We start from the raw sequence: 8,097 nt of genomic DNA, 5'->3' as shown, positions 1-8,097 counted from the left end.
AGAAGGAAAAGGAGAAGAGGAGGAGGAGGAGGAGGAGGAGGAGGAGGAGGAGGAGGAAGCAATTCATGTGTAGAGTTCCTGCTGTTGATTGATAATAGATATGTCAGATAAAATATATTGTGAAGGTAGTAAAAGTAGGAATTGCCACCATTTACTTAAACCCTACTTACCATATGATAAGGGCTCCGATAGATACATAAAATAATAATTATTTGATTTGGAAGTTTAAAATTAAAAATAATTCAATGAAGAAATTATCAGAGAGTGGGCTTTGTGGAAAGAACACTGCATCAGGAATGAAGGACGTGCCTTACTTCTGGGCCCTCTCTTCTCTAGTTCTGTGACGTGAGGAACTTCCCCTGTTCTTACCTGGTATCTCAGCTACAGCACACCTCACAGTTTGTGTTTTTTGGGAGCATTTCATGATTTATACAAAAAAAATTTTTTTGTTTTTGTTTTAAATACCAAGGATTAAACTCAGGGCCTTCACCTTGCAAGGCAAGAGCTCTGCCACTGACCTAAATTGCCAGCATTGTTTGTTTGTTCAAAACTGGGTCTTGAACTTGAACTTGCCATCCTCCTGCCTCAGCCTCCAGGGTAGTTCAGATCGCAGGTGTGTGCTAGCTCACCTGGCTAAATTTATTTAAATATTAGGAAATAACATTCATTTGCATGTTATATAGACAAAATTAAATATCAGAGCATGCTGGCTTTTGAACATGAGTATAGCATCTTTTCAAGATAAGAAGTCCTGCCCTGCGTGAAAGCCAGTGATAGAATGCTTGTCTAGCATGTGTGAGGCTTGGGTTTGATCTCCAGTACTGTCAACAAATAAAATAAATGCAAGAATTTTTATCTTTGCATAAAGGAAAATTAAGGAATTTTGATCTTGCTCTGAAATGCAAATGGCAACCAAATTATTAAAGAAACATTTTCACTTCCACAATTTTCTTAGAGGAGGAAAGTCCTTGGTCTTTCCTAAGGAAATCTTTTGTTTAAAGAAAACAAACAAAAAAACCCTCAATTTATTGACAAGTATCTTACAAATGGCCTCTTTCTAATGCCACCTGAAAATTGTGTCCAAAACAAGAAATTTGAGTGGAATGTGTACAAATTAAAAGAATGATGATAATTTTTGGTGAGGATTTTCAAAACAATATAATCAACAATCCAGTATTCTAGTAATCCAATTTCTCTTAAGAATTTATCATGAAATCTGAAGGGGGAAAGAAGGAGAAAAACATGGTCTAATTCATGAAAGGAGCAACGTGGCTTACAGTCTAAGGAATAAAATTAACATCATACATAACCCACTGAAAACACAGCAAGCAGCCACCATGCCTCTCAGACCAAGCTACCTGAGCCAAGACCTGTGCCTGGTGGCCACTCATCAGCGCACCCTGTGCAGAAAAAGCACATGAGGCGGTGTATGTCAAGAACCTTAGCCGAACATGGTGGCACACGCTTGTAATCCCAGCACTTGGGAGGCTGAGGCAGGAGTATCACTTCAAGTTTGAGGTCAACCTCAACTACAAAGAGAGACCCAATCTGGGAGGGTGGGGAGCTTAATTCAGTAATCCCACGAGTGAAATTCTGTCTTGAAGTAGAATGCAAAATAGAAGACTAGCTCTGACAAATCTGAACACCTGATGAAGGGTTTACAACTTTGTTTTAAAGAGTCCATATTTCTATTTCATTCTCTCTGTTTATAATCACCGCCATACACACACACACACACACACACACACACACACACACACACACTGGGGATTGGATTGGACCCAGGGCCTTTGCACTGATCATACATTTATGTATGTATGTATGTATGTATGTATATTTCAAGACATGGTCTTGCTAAGTTGCTCAAGCTGGCCTCAAACTGGTGATCCTCCTGCCTCAGCCTCCTGTGTGCAGATTTCAGCAGTACACCATAAGGATAGGTTAACTTCTATATGATGTTTAATAAGAAGCCCCACACCTGAGTGTGTGTGTGTGTGTGTGCACGCACGCTCGCGTGCATGCATGCGCATGTACTTGTGTGGCTTCCCACTGCCTCAGACCTCTCATGGCTAACATACATTTCTAGTCTAATCGGAAGAAGCACGTAGTACATGTTACTGATAAACATCACTGGCACCAGTGCAGCTGGGAAATCTCCGGGATAGTGAGGATGGACAGACAGCAGGAGACCTCAGGATGCCTTCCACCCTCCTGGGGGTCGTCACTGGTAGGGCTGTTTTGACCCATCCTGCTCTCCCTACACCACTGTGATCAGGATCAGCTTCCCCTGCAGTTCTTCTTCCCTCTCAGCTGGAGGTTCTGGTTTCAAGTCTTTGTAGTGCTTGTTTCAAAGACAAGCAGTGAAGAAACAGGGGAGACCTAAATGTCAGCATTTAGTCACGGCTGAAACACAGCCCTTTTCCAGGCTTAACAAACGCTACCCTCAAGGTCCGCGTCACCGAAGGCTCTGACTCACCTGCAGTTCCTGCCTGCGCTCCCGCCCTCCTCTCCACCCACCCCCTCCACCCTCCCCACGCTTCTCACCAAATAGATGGCAAACAGGAAGACGCGTTCACAGCTGCGTAAAAACGTTTCTTAGCGACACTCGGGGAGTTCGTTCACTTCCTCCTTCATGCTTCGCTTCCCCTCAATTCAGATCAGGCTTGATTCCTCCGGGTGACCCTCTGTTTTCCTTTTCTGGACAAAGTAACAAGGACGTATCAAATTTGCCATGGGAAACTTGTCAACACGATTACAGTGCAGCAGGTGACTTGTTCGACATGGTGCGCCACCCTGGGAACCCAGGAGCGAGGAGGGAAACCTGCTTCAAATCTCATCAGAAGGGGTTGGAAGAGGTGTGTGTGCTGCTCAGCGTGTCTTGGATGCATGGATGTTGTGTGGGGTGATACACGCAGGGTTAGGAAGGGCACTGTGTCTGGACGAACTCGAGCACAAAAAGAGGGGGCTTGGAGCTGCTGGACTCTCTGACTCTCATCTGCCCATCTAGTAAATCTTGAGAAAAGTCAACTTTTAGACACATTTTAATAGTGCATTAAGTGGCATTGGAGCCTCCTCACTATTGGAATGGAAAAGCATCGGTTAGATTAGCTCCTCTACCAGAGTGGATTCAACATTTCAAGGTTTGTGAATCTCACTCTGTCTGAATCTCTTGTTCCTGTGTCTAAGACCACCGAATGGATCAAGGCCTGTGCTGTCCAATATAGCAGACAGCTACTTATAGAGGACCTACATCTATTAGGTAGTATGAGCAACCTAGGGATGAACTAAAGTGTATAGGGGTACGTTGCAAGGCTGTAGGGACATTTTTTATAAGGAACTTGAGCACCTACAGAGTTTGGTGTCCATGAGAAGTTGGAACCAATCACCTGTAGATATCGGGGACGACTGTAAACAGCAGAAGCAGACACCGGATTTCCTGCCTTCAAATCCGTGATCTCCTCCCAAGCCCCATGGAGTCTTTACGAGCTGTCTGTGGTTGACAGAATTCCAAGTTGGCCCATGCTCTCCACGCCCGGTGTTACAGTCTCCTCTCAAACATGAGGGACCCGAGGCCTGCTGTCAGCATGCAGGGTACGGCAAACCTTAGTGGCTGTCACTCCCATCATTGCCTGCTGTCCAAGGCTCTAGATGAGGATGCTTCTAAAGAAGCAGCTATGATGGTAAATGCCAGCAGACAGAGCCTCATGGCAGGGGACAGCAGGGACTTCAAGACCCAGCGTCTTCCACCCAATATCTGGTAAGCAGCTGGGAGCCCTGGTCATACAGCCACAAGAAAAGGACGGCAGCCATCTCCCAATGGAGTCTCGAGTCGCAAAGCAGTCTTCAGGTGAAGCCTCCAGATGAGAACGGCCCTGGCCAATGCCTTGAGACTCGAAGCAGAAATAGTTTCATTTCCTGAAAATTGCAAGCACATATTAGAGTTTGCAGGGAATAACGTACAGACTCCACTGTGCTCATTACATGGATTCTGGTCAGTAATTATTAAGTTTCTGCTACCTGGTGTCATCGTTGCTTCCATTCACTGAAATCTTTTAAAGCAAATCTCAGACACTTTTCACCTGCAGTATTTTACTTACATCCTTAGGAATATAGAGATTTAAGTACAATGTTATGATCATACCTACAATAATAAACTAATTCCTTAGTAACATCTGATATCCAATTCTTATACACATTTCCCCAGTTGTCTTAATTTCTTCTCCATTAAAAATGCAAACAAAGCCCACAGAATGTTTGTTTTAATTCTCTTCTTTTTAGTGGCATTTTATTATTTACTTCAAATATACAGCAAATTTGAATTTTATGTGAACACCTACATACCCAAAACCTTATTCTGCCATTAATAATTTGCTGTACTTGCTTTAATCAATTTCTTAATAAAAAAAATTTTTTTTGAGACAGTCTTGCTATGCAGTTCAGGCTGGCCTTAAACTCCCAGCAATCCTCCTGCCTCAGCCTCCCAAGTGCTGCGATCACAAGCGTGTGCCACTGTGCCTGGGTTACCTAAAGTTTTTTCTGTCTTGTTTTTTTGTTTTTGACACTGGGTGCAGAAACCTAGCACCCTACTACCAAGCTACATCTCTAGTCCCTAAACTTTAATAATTGCTTATAGTTTCTTAAAGATAAAATTTGCATATAGTGAAGTGCAGACAGATCTTAAGTGGACATGTATCGAGCTTTAACAGAGGCGAGCTCTTGTGTGACTCAAACTCCTATCAAAATAGAGAATATTCCCATCATCAGGAGATTCTTTCACGTCTCTTAGTGAATCCCCTGGCCCGCTTTCAACGCCTAAGTAATCACAGATCCAGGTTTCCCTAATAATATTTGTTTTGCTTATTGTATAATTGCATAAAATGGAATTCATTCAGCACCTACTTATCTGTGTAAGACTTCTTAAAATGTGTGACTACAATATCGAGCAGTATAATTAATTGTTCGTCTTTCTTATAATGCCTTGATTGGAAAACTCACAATACTGAATCAGGAGGAGGAGCATTCACATGCAAATATAGTGTTTGACCAGTAAAATGGATCTTTGAAAAGACTTGGTTCTAAAGACGTGTGGACTTCGGAGCTAAAAGAAAACCCACTACATTTGAATTAATTTGATGTCAGTCATACAATGGATTTTACATGAATTTTTGATTGGAACAAGGGAAATCCAATTTTTACATTTACTTCTACCAGTACCTCTAGCACCTTGGAAAATATCTTGGTAGGTCATCATCAAGGAAATGAGGGTTGAACCTGATGATCTCTAAAGTGCAATTCAATCCATCACATATTTCTCAAGTTTGTGCTAAGCTCTGGGCCACAGACAGGAATAAGATGAATCTTTTGATCTGCAAGTGTTCACACCATGGGAGTACTAGGTGGTATTAGCCAGCGGTTTCTTATTTTATGGACTCATTATGGACCTAGTATTGGGAAGAGCACAATATAATCAATGAATGAATGAATGAAAGCAAAATCCTCAGAATCATAAACATATAATGTGGCTGTGATCACTGATGTGTCTAAAACAAACTGTGTCGTAAGTGCAGTGTTCTGTTTGCTTTGATAAATTCAATGTGCTTGAGAATAATAGAAGGAAATGATCAAATAAGATGTAATTCTGAAATTGTAACAGTTTTCTTTGCTGTAGGAAAACCCAATGCTATTTCCATACACCTGAAAATTTAATAAAATAGCATAGTCTAACAGCCTTTTTGATAATGTTTAAGATCTATATGCCATAGATTGTAAATTTTACCCTCTGTAGTTAAAAAAAAAATGATTGTAGGATTTATTTTATGTTTGAAGTAGCTCTTTTCCTAATCTTGATATTAGAGTCTCTCCCCTGTCTATATTTACATATTAATTCAGCAAGTATTTATTTGGTGCTGTTATTAACATAAGGTGTAAAATGTAAATGTTGTGAGGAGGTACAAGCCAAACCAAATAGTACTTACCTGAGGTTAACTGTAACATTTTATGTAGTTTTTACAGGTACCAAATGACAAATAAGTATATATTGTTAGAAATAAAAACCCATCTTTTCAGACACCATATAGAAATGCTTTGTGTATTCTAGCAGTCAGATGTTATTACATCAAGCCAAACTAGGCAAAACCAACTTGCTTTTTGAAGGTGGTCTAGTAAAAGCTCTTGACACTTGCTTCTGCTGTCTAGAATTAGAGAAATTTAACAAAATAATAAGTATTTGGAGATGTCCGAAAAGAAGGAAGCTTGCTTTAAATATGTAAGTATTTCTCTTGAGTTTTCACTAGTCATATATTTGCAGAGTGGGTGGGACATTTTAAGGGTACCAACTAAAAGCACTTTGGATTATGCCAGCACCAAAGTCAGGACAGCAGTAACACAAAGAGATGGAACCAGCTTTCTAGTGGAGAGAAGACCAGCTTGGCTATGGATTCTGCTGTGTCCCTTAATTGCTATGCCAGGTTTTGGGCAAATCCCTTGACCTTCCCACTTCTGCATTTTGTGTGCTGAAAATGGGTCCAGCCCTATTCTCCTATTCTCCCTATTCTCTAAAGATTAGAGATAAAGTACATGAAGTGCATAGTACAGCCTGATGTACAGTAAATACTTCATACTTGATGGCTGCAGTCATCTGCTTGCAGAGAGGAAACTAGATGTCCTTGGCATTGCTGAGGACCATTTCGTTTATAGCCAAAATTAACTGTCCAATTACAGTAATTGGACAGCGTTTATTTGGATTCTATATAGGCAAGTGCTTTTTGTTTTCTTTTGCTACATATTTAGAATCATCAGGGAGAATTTTTGTTTGTTTGCTTGTTTGTTTCTCTTAACTACTAAAGCTCAGGACTGTGCTTGTTTTTGTTTCTGATTTTTGAAATTCTGTAGTCCAGGATATCCAAGCTAGACTGGTACATGATCGTGCAGACTGAGTGACAATTTGGAAGCTATTGCTCCTGCTGGTAACCTTCCTTGTTTTGTGAACGAGCCACTGCCTGGCCAACATAGGTACCAATCTAGTTCAACCCTGTTCAAAAATTCTTTCAGATTTCCCATAGTTTCCTGGAGAAGTTGCTTTCCAAAAATCTTGTTCTTTTTCTGCTCTATGCCTTTTTTCTTTCTTAAAACTTTTTTCTATCCCTTTTTTCATAGAAGTAGGAGAAGGCAATCTGTCATGTAAAGGTACAAGATCCCAATAATGAATGTAACTGTACTGTATACCTAAAATGTACCAATAAACTCAACGAGAAAAAAAAAGTAGAAGGCAGATAAAAGGAAATAGAAAAATGGGAATAGTTAGGAAATATTCTATTTCAAAAAATTTTATCTACACATTATTTTAATAAGGAAAATAATTTTAATTAGAAGAAGGAAGTTTACTGAGTATACTTCAGGCACTAAGGAAAATATATTCTAAACAATTTTAAGGAGTTAGGCCAAGTATTCCTGAAAAAGAAGTTAGATGGAGGCCCAGGCTAAACTTGAAAACAAGATAAGATTTTATCAGTTTTCATTTAAATTGAACATCCTCCCTTCCTATGCATGCTTCTTAGCATTTGAGGGATCCCTGTTAACACTGCACAGGATATCAGACACAGGTAAGGAGTAGACGGGCAGGTCAGAGAACTTTTTAGGGGTAGCACATAAGCAACAATCAGATTCTTTTCATGAACATGAAGATTTTCTATTAGCTTTTAAAGAATGCGTGGTGGGGGGTCCTGCCCACAGTTTAGAAGTTAGGAATGAAGAACTTCAAGAAGGAGACTTCTTTTATTGCAATATGCTTTGCCAATTTTTTGTTTGAATGGTAGCACTACCTTTCCAAGAAGTGTTGGATTAGCACCACTCCGCTGTTGCAAAAACTCTGTAGAAATGTCTGAATGCCATTTTCAGTAAAGGCAAAGGGTCATACGGTGAACTTCTAGGAAAGGAACTGAGGGGAGAGAATCACAGCTTTCCACGAGCTCTGGAAAACTAGGTGGGAAGAGTGGATCAGGCCAGACTTCTGTATGACCTTGATTATCCCATCGCCGTAGTAATTTAGACCAAGGAAAAAAGCAACAGTGAGACCCTTTGTTAATTAGGAAATTTGGG

The 8,097-nt window shown here is 40.4% G+C and overlaps 1 long non-coding RNA gene across 1 annotated transcript in view; it reads right to left on the bottom strand.

Annotated features, from left to right (window-relative positions):
• The window catches only part of LOC104862906, a 7,101-nt gene extending 2,862 nt beyond the window's left edge, over positions 1–4,239 (bottom strand). The window contains exon 1 of the long non-coding RNA XR_780451.2: positions 2,545–4,239. This is a non-coding gene — a long non-coding RNA (uncharacterized LOC104862906). The remainder of the gene's footprint in view (positions 1–2,544) is intronic.
• Positions 4,240–8,097: the final 3,858 nt, after the last annotated feature.

Source organism: Fukomys damarensis, unplaced genomic scaffold, assembly GCF_012274545.1.
Source record: "Fukomys damarensis isolate Sample0158 unplaced genomic scaffold, DMR_v1.0_HiC HiC_scaffold_35, whole genome shotgun sequence".
NCBI classification, from domain to species: domain Eukaryota; kingdom Metazoa; phylum Chordata; class Mammalia; order Rodentia; family Bathyergidae; genus Fukomys; species Fukomys damarensis.
This window is presented reverse-complemented; position numbering and strand designations above follow the sequence as displayed.